Source organism: Glycine max, chromosome 19, assembly GCF_000004515.6.
Source record: "Glycine max cultivar Williams 82 chromosome 19, Glycine_max_v4.0, whole genome shotgun sequence".
Classification (NCBI taxonomy): Eukaryota; Viridiplantae; Streptophyta; class Magnoliopsida; order Fabales; family Fabaceae; genus Glycine; species Glycine max.
Window position 1 is genome coordinate 29969354 of NC_038255.2, and position 11879 is coordinate 29981232.

At 36.5% G+C, this 11879-nt stretch overlaps 1 non-coding gene across 1 annotated transcript; it reads right to left on the bottom strand.

Moving 5' to 3' along the window:
- Window positions 1–414: 414 nt before the first annotated feature.
- Window positions 415–516, bottom strand: LOC113000536 (small nucleolar RNA R71). The gene has a single exon (XR_003265869.1). It is a non-coding gene; the product is annotated as a small nucleolar RNA R71 (small nucleolar RNA).
- Between the last annotated feature and the right edge of the window lie 11363 nt (window positions 517–11879).

Here is an 11879-nt window from a genome sequence, read left to right on the forward strand (position 1 = left end):
AGAGAATATTAATGATCGAGATGGAGGTGGCAATAAATCACCAAAGAGGACTCTTGCTGACTATGCTTATTAGTAAGGACTAAAGCATTACAACAACATCGTCATTCCTCCTTTCACCAACAAGGTTGAAGAGTTGAAGCCAACTTTGCTTAGTTTGACTGCTTCACATCCTTTTGCTGGAATGGATCATGAAGATTTATAAACATATTTTTCTACCTTCATGGAGTTATGCAGTACCATGGGAGCTTCTGATGAAGATGTTGAAGTTGTCTACCTTAGAGCTTTCCCGTTCTCCTTGACAGGTAAAGCATAGACCTGACTCCAATCACATCCAAACAAAAGTCTCAACACTTGGGATGAAGTGGAGGAAAAATTCATTGCGAGATTCTTTCCTCCGTCTAGATTTATTGGTGCAAAATCAGCCATTGCTAATTTTTCTCAAGGGTCTGATGAACCTTTCTATGAGACATGGGAGAGATTCAAATCTTTACTGCAGAGGTGCCCAAACCATGGTTTTGGTGATGCTGCACAACTACATATTTTCTATAGTGGTTTGAAACCTCAGACAAAGATGATTCTTGATGCCTCAGCAGGAGGTATTATGATGTCCAAGATCCCCGAGGAAGCAATTGTAATCATTGACTCCATTCTAGCCAATGATTATCAGAGTCACCATGATAGGGCTCCAGTTCAAAGGAAAGGTATAATGGAGATGGATACTCAGAATGCAATTCTAGCTCATAATAAACTCTTGACTCAACAAATAGAGGCCTTAACAAAACAGATAGGCCAACTTCCTCAACAATTTCAACAAGGTAGATCACAGAAAATGCACCAAGCTCATCAAGTTCAACAAGTTCTAAGATGTGATTTTTGTGGTGGTGACCATCAAAATGGCCATTGTTCAGCACCTGGTGATTGCCAACAAGAGAAAGACGCCCATTATTTGTAGTATCAAGGCATACCTCAACAAAACTTTCAAGGAAATTATCAAGGCTACAGAGGTGGCTCAGGTTCAAATCAGCCTTATGATTGGAGGCTGAAAAAGATGATGGTACTCACAAACCAAGAGAGGGGGTGAATTGGTTTTAAAAAAAAAATGAACATTTAAAACCAGAGTTACAAAAACTTTTTTGCAAGGATCGTATCACAAAACTTTGATAAACCGAACATAACCAATACTAAATCAATCCACCCTTTACACAAGATCCTTTGTTAAAGTTCTTTCTTTTACTAAGATATTTTCTTGAACCTTCAGTAACATGATTAAAACCAGAATAAGAAAGAAATATAAGATCAAGAGAAGAAGTACACAACCTTTTTATACTGGTTGACTCTCTATCACTAGAAAAGCTAATCTAGTTATCAAATTCAAATCTGAATTAGATTTTCACTATGCATATAGAATTCTTACAGGCAATCTTAATTCCCACCCTAGAAAAAAAGACTTAGGCACCCAACACTTTTGTGAATAAGAGCCTAAGAGAAACCTACTCTTAGCCCAAACTAGAAACACCTATTCTATAACACCTTTGGAAATTCATGCACAAACAAGAGATGTGTAAAACCATACACGAAAAACTAGAGTCAAAGATAGACACAACTTGATCAATCGTTTATGCAAAACCTTGCTTGACTAAATGAGGTGTCTTCTTGAACTCAAGAGAGTAACACAACTCACTTATCACAAAAATATCTTCATAATCAAAGATTTGAAGTTATGACTAAGCACTTTTCTTCTCTTCTTTCTTTAACTAATAACAACACGTGATCATAGCTCTTTCAGAAGCTCAAAATGTTATGTTATTAGAGAGAACACAATGTGGTTATTTATAGAGAAAACAGTTATAACCGCCTGTAATCAATTAAATCTACAAGGTAATTAATTAATTCAATGAAGTAATTGATTATATTATCTTTCAATCAATTGTAGTGTTCTTCCAAAAAACTAGAAACAACTCAAGAACAATGTAATCGATTAGATACTCAAAGAAATCGATTAAAGTGTTCTTGTTTACTTCTGAAACACTTATAAAAAGAAAAGTAATCGATTATATGACATGGTAATCAATTAAAACAGAGACTCCTAAATAAATCAATCATTGTCTCAAAAACAACTATGTAATCGATTATGATAAGCTTGTAATCAATTAAACCGATACGAGACATAACTCTGTAAGCTTAAACAACTTGTGTAATTGATTACGGTAAGATTGTAATCAATTAAAACAGAGAGCTTTGCCTTCTAAAGAAGTTTTCTAACTTTAGAAATTTTCTTCTCACTCACTCATGATAATGCATGATGCATAAATGATATGTTAAAGACTAAGGTGCAACATTCAATATAACAACCAATACAAATGCCATTCAAGAGAGTTGGGCATGTAAAAGACAAAACTTCTTCAAGATCTTCTCCAATCTTCAAGCTTAACTCTTCATGTTGCTCATGTTGCTCCCCATATCTCTAACAATCTCCCCCTTTTTGGCTTTGATGATGCTAAACTCGAATATGTCATTGAGTACATTTGGAGGGTCTGAGTGTTGAGAGTAGAGACTTGCTTTTCTTAGTCAATCCTGAAAATTCTTAACACTTACGAAAAGATCAATTCAAATCATCATCATCATCATCATCATATATCATACTATATAAGTTTACTGATGCTAATGCAAACATTAATGCAATATGCTAGTTCTTCCCAAATGCTTATGCAATGCAAGAAATATGCTAGTTCATCTCCCCCTTTTGGCATTAACAAGGCCAAAAATTTTGAACTATACACAAAATCAGAACACACAATTTTTTTGAAAGGAAATTGTTAGTCAGTTAATACGACTAACTTTTGTGTAAAAACATTGTGTAAATTGTATTCGACTCCTTCCATTTATAGTTCTTTTTGTAGTATTGTGAGTACTTTTTGTTAAATATAGGTAATAAGTACTTAGTATCCCACTTTTGTGTATTTAATAACCTTTCCATTTCAATTTTAGGTAAAATAAGCAAGTTTGTGGAAGTTCTGATTTTGAGCCGCTCGGTAAGCCAATTCTCTAGCTTAGTGAGCCATCCGCTAAGCGCAGAAGTTCATGGCTAAGCCCGTAGAAGATCCTGGAAGCAGATGAGTTGTCATGACGCGCTCAACGAGAGTCAAACTCGCTAAGCGCACCGCTTGCACCTTCAGGTTGAGTGAAGAAGAGGCGCGCTAAGCCAAATGTCACTTAATTTGGCTAAGCGAACCAGAATGTGGCTGAGCGAATGACCACAAATCAGCAACACTATTTAAAGCTAGAAATCATAAATGGAAGGGAGTTCTCAATTTTTGGCGTGTTATCTGTTCTTGGAAGCATTCCTTTGGGTGGCTGAGTGGCGGAGAGAACTTCTGGTGTGAAGATCCTGAGGGGACAGCAGAGATTAAAGAGGAAATTATCATGCAGAGTATAAGATGAGAGTTGAGTGATTGTGAGGTTTCTAGAGGTGAAGGAGATATCCTCACCACTTGTACTTCCTAATCTTTCATTTTCTCTTTTTTATCTTTGTAAGAGAAGCTTCCCAGTTATGGAGAGCTAAATCTTCAATTGGTTCTTCCTACGAGGTACTTGATGTAAATACTCTTATATCTATCTAATGATGTTGCATGTGTTCTCTGTGCTATCAGTACTTCTTTTTTAGTATGCTTTTGCCTTGATCACGTAGATGCATGCTCAGTTAGGGTCATTCAATATTGGGAAATGGTTTGATCCATAGAACTTGATAGGACAGGGCTAGTTTATCATATTTCACGAGGGATCGGGGTACGGTAACCTAGTTGTTGGTATGTATGTCTTAATGCAGTTTTGGTCAAGTTTAGTCCAACAAGAGGGATCTGAGGATGACGCTTGGCTAGGATTAGGCTAAACATGCATGAGACATCAGGGTTTAGTAGTCCAGGAGACAACATAGAACACAGGAACATTGTTAGGTAGAGAACATCTTTAGTAGCATCAGTCGCCCAGTAGGAAGACCAACACGTCGACCATGTACCTTCGCACTCACCACTGCTCACCTTTTATTTACCTTTGTTTAGTTAGTTTACACATGTGTCCATACTACACGCAAACCTTTTATAACAAGACGCTTATTTACTGAACCACAAATTTACCAAGTAAAACAAGTTCCCCAAGAGTTCGATACTCGGTTCTTACCATTTTATACTACTTGCGCGATCTGGTGCACTTGCCGGCTGGCGAACAAAAACTATAGCATTTCATTAATCATGAAACATTACAACTTTTAATCATAGAGCTTACTGAAAAAAACATAACTTTCATCAATCAAAGACAAACATAACAAAACAGACCATCAGACAACAGAAACAAGCACTGAAACATAACTAAGCTTCATCCTCATTGGGGTTAAAGAGGTTACTAAGGGTTAGCCTAGTTCCTAGGTTCTCCATCCGAGTTGTGGTGTTTTCCAAAGTACTATGAACATCAACTGAGTGCTCTTGATGGAGGTGAAGCATGGCATCCATTTTCTGAATCATAAGAGACTCAAAAGGACTCCATTGTTGTACAGGCTCTTGCTGAGCTTCAGCTCTGCTTCTTCTTCCATCTGATCCATGTTTCATACTATTAGTGGCTCTCCAGCCATGATCCACTCATGTTCAACAAACCTCATTCCAAGCTTCTTGAGATGCCTTTCGGTTATCTCACTAGACGCTTTGGTGAAATCTACTATCTCATTAGAGACATTGAAATAGTCGATGAATCTTAAGGCTGGCACAACATATGGAAACTTATAATCCACTAACTGATGACTCTTGAACATGATGTCTTTAATCAAAAGTGTCCAATTCATTTAGATATCAGATTTTAGACCATACACAATTTGTAGATCATCGTTAGTTACTTGTGCATGGTTACTAGACCTTGGTGTGAGAATATAGGTTATCAAGTACACGGGCATTTTCTCTTAGCTGTTAAACCACCTACACCTAGGTGATTCCTTAGGTTCCTTGCTAGGTCAAGGAGCTTACCTATGTAATTTTGCATCTTGTTGTACCCATAAGCAGATTCTTCAAACTTGCGGACTCCACCCATGTCCAGTCCGGCTATTGCCTTCCAAACTTTAGCATTGATAACCATTTTGATGCAATCCTACCCCGCAAGGGCATTGGATAGAAGACTCCAAGAAGATTGGGCTAGAGATTGCATCATTCCCTCCCCCTTGAAAAGGATTTGACCTCAAATCCAGGGGTTCTTGAAACTCATGGATTCTTTCCTCAACACCTGTAAAAAGAATAAAAACATATGTATTAGTGATGTTGGGTAAGTTAAAGTACGGTAAGGACTGAAAACCCCTTTCCTGGCCATCTTCCCATGAGAGAATATAGTTCCTCACCCACTCAATGTGTGGTGCTACAAGTATAGAAAAATATGGGACAAACCTTTTGTAAAAGTTTGCTAAGATATTGAAGCCCCAAATTTCCCTTATACTTGGTGGAGTAGGCCACTCAAGAATGACCTTTATTCTCTTAGGGTCTATGGGAAGCCCTTGATCATTATTTAAAAATTTAAGGAAAGTAATGGAATAAAACATACCTTTTTCTTTATTTTCATGTAGATTATTCCAACAAAAAATTACAACAAACCTAAGGTGTCCCACATGAGCACCTAGGTTTGCATTGAAACAAAAAAATAAGAACAAACCTACCTAATGAGTCCCTATGTACACAAACCATGAAGATGTTGGGTGCATGAGTGATTTTACAAAAGAGTGTTGCACCACTCAACATATTCATCATACCACCTATCATAGGGATTTGGTGTCTAATAATACCTATTTTAGGCACCAACAAAGCACAAGGATTTAAGCTCTTGTGAACCAAACCCTCATCCAACAACTCTTTTACTTGAGGAATAACCTCAAGCTCAAGAGGTATAGCGGTGCTAAGAGATTTTTCCCTTGGTAGGAGAAGGTAGAAAGATTGTTTAAGAAGGAGTGCCTATATGGAAGGAGTTCAACCTTGTAACCATTAAGAGGTCACCTTCTTCATAGGGGTAGACTTCCTCACTAGACTCTTCACCCCTTACTTCATCTTCACTTCCACTAGAGGAAGGGCAAGAGGTAGTCTCCTCTTGACTACTATAAATGTCTTGACCCCTCATGATCATGATTTTCTTTGTGGGTCATTGAGAAGCAATGTGACCTCTCCCAAGACATTTGAAGCATTTAATGTTGCAAGTCCTTTCTTGGGAACTAGTCTTAGGGGTGTATTTCTCTATGGTCTTACCCTTATCTTCCTTGGGTTTTGAAGGTGCAGCCCCTAAAATTCCATGGGCTTGGTCCTTCCTTGGATAAGAGTGAGAGCCATAATATTTTGAAGAAGGCTTTCTTTTAAGTTTTTGCTCCACTCTTATACAAAGTTGGACTAGCTCATCTAGGTCCCTATATGGAAGGAGTTCAACCTTGTCCCTCACTTCTATATTAAGTCCACTAAGGAACCTAGCTATGCTTGTTCTTTCCTCCTCCCTAAGTCCAGCTCTTAAAAGGAGTAGTTCCATTTGTTGTCTATATTCTTCAACACTCATACTCCCTTGTCTAAGCCTTTGGAGCCTGTCCATAAGCTCTCTTTCATAGTAGGAGGGAATGTGCCTCTTCCTAAGGGCACTCTTAAGATCATTCCAATACTCTACTGGAGGATCCCCATAAATCCTTCGTTCCCTAACAAGGGAAGTCCACCAATTGAGGGTATACCCTTGAAAGCTAAGGGTAGCCAATGGAACTTTTCTCTCTTCGCTAATATGATGACAAGCAAAGAGTTGTTCAACCTTCATTTCCCAATCTAAGTAGGCCTTAACATTATCTTTTCCATGGAAATATGGGAGGCTAATGTTAACCTCTTGAGGCCTTCTATCCTTTTTTTTTCTTTGGGAGTGATGTTTAGTATGTGAACTATGGCGCCCTCTATAATAGTCGCTAAGTTCTTCACTTAAACTCTTGCAAGAGTCATGACTACTATAGGAGGCTTGTTTTTCTCTTTTAATTTCTTTCATTATTTTTCTTCTTTCTTCCTCTCTTATTTTCTCTCTTTCATCTTGACTTATTTCTTCCACTCTTTTTTTACCTTTTTCTTTTCTCTCTTGTTTTTCTTTCCACAACTTAAGGGATCTCAACTCATCTAATATCTTATACAAGGGGTCTTTACGAGTAGAACCCTCACCATTAACACTAGATGAAGAATGAAGACTCGTGTTGGTTCCTAAGTTATGGTTCTTTCTTGTTGGGGGTTTGAAAACAAAAGGTAAAAGAAACTATGGTTGAAACTAGCCAAAATAAACACTAAAAGAGGTGTGAAAGATAATGTAAAAACTAATTGGTAAAAGGTAAGCTATCTAGGCGGTTTGACAATGGAGGGTAAGGGAAATAAGCTATGAAAGTAAGCAAGAAATGCAAACTAGGCGGATCCTATGAGTGTTTGGATGACCTCATTTAAGGTTCCCAACAAAACACTCACTATCCTAAGGGAAAATTGCCTAAAATTATTACACACAAATGGAAGTAGGGTGACCTATTGGAGGATCCCAACTTACTTCCAATGAAAGGCCTTTTTGTTACAAAATTTGAAAGCAAAGCAAATTGCCAATTACAAAATTACAAAAAAAAAAAAAAACAAGTCCTCAATTGTGGTGACTATTCTCTCTTTAGTGTTTCACTCAATTTGGAGTGCTTCTTAGTCCAATAGCTCTTAAGGTGGTTGACCCCTTGCTTCTTGACTCAAATTCTTCAAGATATGGCACCAATCCTCCTTTCCAATTCCCTATATGGCAACTCACAAGCAAGGAAACAAAGAGACAAGCAATAACCAAAGACCAAAAAAATATGAAATGAAATCTAAACCAATAGAGTTTTAACAAGACAAATTTCCAAGGATTATTCAACAATTAAAGCAATGAAAAGCACAAAAAAGCAAGCTAGGACTCAAAGAGAAACCTAGAATGGCTCTAGAGTAGAGTAGAAAAACTAAAAAAAAAAGACTCAAGAAACCTCTAGTTTTGGCACTTGTTTTCACAATTATTTTCAATTTAAATTTCAGAACTAGGATTGGTATAAAATAGGCACCAATTATAGAACAAATTTTGAGCCAAAACAACATGCACACTTTCCTTTCACTTTTTTTTTTCCTGGACACTGATTTTTCTGCCAACTTGTGCGATTTTTATTTTTTTTTCCTTTAATCCAAATCGCTTGGTTCTTTTTTTATAATTTTTTTCCAGATGTCTAGAAAATTCAGTAAAACTTTCAGCTCAAAAAACGTAGTGACCAATTCCCAGTAATTTATACAAGTTCGTATGTTCAAGCTGCCAGCACCAGCGATTTCAACCTAGAAATCAAGAGTAGTGTTTATGTTGCTTAAGGCTTGGATAGTTACAATTTGTGTTTGCTTATGCTCAATTATCTTGAAGTACAAAATTCAAGAGAGCTTGAGACTTATTTTGATTCACAAATCCAGCCACAACTCAGCACCACAACTCAACTTCATCATAGGCATCATGTAGGAAACTTAGAAAACAAAAAAAAGTTCAAGAACAAGACTACTTCTAGGAATTGATTTAGAACATGTTATGAACTAAATAACATGCATGAATTAGACTCAAAATTCAAAAGATAGGCTAAGAATGACAAGAATACATGAACAAATGTATCTAGAATTCAATAAACAAAATAAAAATTCAACACAAACTTAGAACATAATGTGACAATTATTATGACTAAACATGACTCTAAGACAACATGGATTAAGTGATTTACACTTAGATTTTTGTGTTTTTTTTAATCAATATTTTGGAAGAACATTTAGATCTAAGGTTCAGCACAAGAGTATTATGAATGAAAAATGATAGAACCTAAAATCAACACAAAAGCAAGATTCAAGAGTAGATCTACAAAATTTGAACCATAGAAATGCAAGAACAAGTGTAGATCTAAGATTTAATCGGTTTATTTTTTTTGAATCTACTCTAAACAGCACCAAACCACAAGAAAATGGAGGATATACATGGAGAATAAGATGAAGAACAAGGAATTAAAGAGAATTCATCGAACAAAAAGATAGAGGAAGCAAAAGAACATCACCTAGATGAAGATGCTCTAATACCACATGATGTAAGCTCCGTTGGAGCTTGTAGGCCTAGGATCTTCTTCATCAATGGATTCCTTTGCTTCTTGGAAGATGAATGGCAGCGGAATGGAGAAAGGAAGAGAGAGGAGACACCACTTCAAGGAGAAGATGAGTCTAGAAGAAGTTCACCACCATAGGAGGCCTTGGATAAGAGCTTGGAGGAAGAAGGAGATGAATGAAGGGAGAGGAAGAGAAGAGCACGAAATTTTGTGCTCTAAATGAGCTTTGAAATCTGAAGTTTAATATTCAAATGATCAAAGTTTTTAAAAAATGCACACACATGACCTCTATTTATAGCCTAAGTGTCACACAAAATTGGAGGGAAATTTGAATTTCAATTCAAATTTCACTTGAATTTGAAATTGAATTTGTGGAGCCAAACTTTGGAGACAAAATTTCACTAATTATGATTAGTGAATTTTAGTTATGTTTCAGCCCACTAATCCAAGATCAATTCCAAGATTCTCCACTAAGTGTGCTTAGGTGTCATGAGGCATGTAAAGCATGAAGGACATGCACAAAGTGTGAGTATATGATGTGGCAATGGGGTGTGGTAAGCAAATACTCAATTAAATTTATTTCCAACCACACACATCAAATATTCACTTACTGCATGTGAAATTACAAAACTACCCCTAATACAAAAACTAGTCTAGGTGCCCTAAAATACAAGGGCTGAAAAATCCTATATTTCTAGGGTACCCTACCTACATTATGGAGCCCTAAATACAAGGACCAAAATTAATGAAACCTTAATCTAATATGTTCAAAGATAAGTGGGCTTATACTTAGCCCATGGGCCCGAAATCTACCCTAAGGCTCATGAGAACCCTAGGGCCTTCTCTTGCATCTTTTTCCCAATCTTCTTGCAGTCTTCTATCCAATGCCCTTGGGAGGTAGGATTGCATCAGTGAAATTGGGCTTAGCGCCAGTCTCAAGCTTAGCCTTGCTGAAGGCACCTGATGCGCTTAACACACTGACCTCGTGCTTAGCACGCGGCTTTGATGCTGATACTCTGCCAGATTCTCCTTTGCGCCAAGCGCGCTAAAGCTATGCTTAGCAGTGGATAAGCGCTTAGCCCAACTACTACTTTCTGCAATTCAAAACCTAGCCTCTTTTTCACCTGAAAATGCACAGATGTCATCATTAAATTTAATGGAAATGTTCTATAGACAACGTTAACCATAAAACAAGATTTATTTACAAAATTTACTCCAAAATAACCATAAAATGGGGAACTATACAGGCTTTGGAAAATGATTTCTATACAAAAGTTAGTCGTATAAAGCGACTAACAAACTTCCCCAAATTTACAGTTTTGCTTGTCCTCAAGGAAAGAAACAACAGTTCACTTGTCCTCAAGTAACAAAGACAGTGGCCAGTCAAAAGAAAATGGTGTTTGATTCATCAAGGATATCAACCATATGAACTGAATATCATGGAATGCTTAAATTAATCACTTCTCACAAGCATGCAACTTTTCAAAGATAGGAGCACAAGTATTAGAGCCACAACTAAAATAAGCTAGTAAGCATGACAAAAATCAAGGAAAGATCATCAACCAAAACCTCACAGTTATTGTTTCACTCAAACTCAAGCGTTTAGGCTTATTCCATCATAAACAACCAACACAAGTTCCAACCTTTGCATTTCATCTCCTATCATACAACAATGAACACACAAAAATGAATCTGAAGGACTTTCTAGGCTTGTAATTGGGTTAGGCTGCCAATAATTCATGGTTTTTCTAGGATTCAAAAGCTTAGGTTCTAGGAGAGCATTCATCCATAGAATAACCTTCATTTTTTTCATTCATTCCTTCCCCATACTTTCCTTTTTTCTTAGGCACTTAGCTTTCATACCTGAATTTATAGCATACACACTTATTAACTTTATTTATACTAACAGTTGTTTTTTTTTAACACAAAAAACAGAACCAATGTGTATATACTATTTTCTTTGACCATTTTAATCCTTACCCAGTGCCTCCCCTAAATTTGGAACAAATTTACCTTGATAATACCTCCCCCAAATTTGGGACAAATTTGCCGTGAACTATCTTCTGTGGATGATGCTCTCCTACAACCTAAAATAAGGTAGCACTAGATACAACTGAATATGCTCGAGGTTTAATCAATCAATCAATTCATTCAACTCAAACTTGGTGCAAGGGATAATTCATTCAATCACAAGGTTAGCTTTTTGGCTAAGTAGCTATTCATAATCAAACATGGTCTTCATCATCATCAAGTTCATGCATCCAAGCCATACTTCAGAGATTCATGCAAAAATCAGCACTAAATGATAGTCGTTTCTCTCAAAATTTAAAAGATCACACTCTCATCGGGATACGATTAATGCATTCCTTCACAATCAATTTGACAACCGACTAACATTTTCAAACAGAATTCCAATCATATGCTCATTCTCTTCTAATGACGGCAAACTTCATCAAAACAATCATCCAATCATCCCGATCCATTCAATTCATACATTTGCTCTATAAAATCATTTTCAAACACTCATTCCGTACCAAGCAAACCACTGCATACAATGTTCAATCAATTCACTGTTCAATCAAGTTTTTTGTACAAGCACACAAACAACTATGCTACTGAAATTAAAATGCTGAAATATAAAAGCTGAAATTTAAATGACATAAATCATAAAATAACTAAAATTAAACTAAAGTGTTCATAATGCAAAAAATAAAAAAAAATAAAC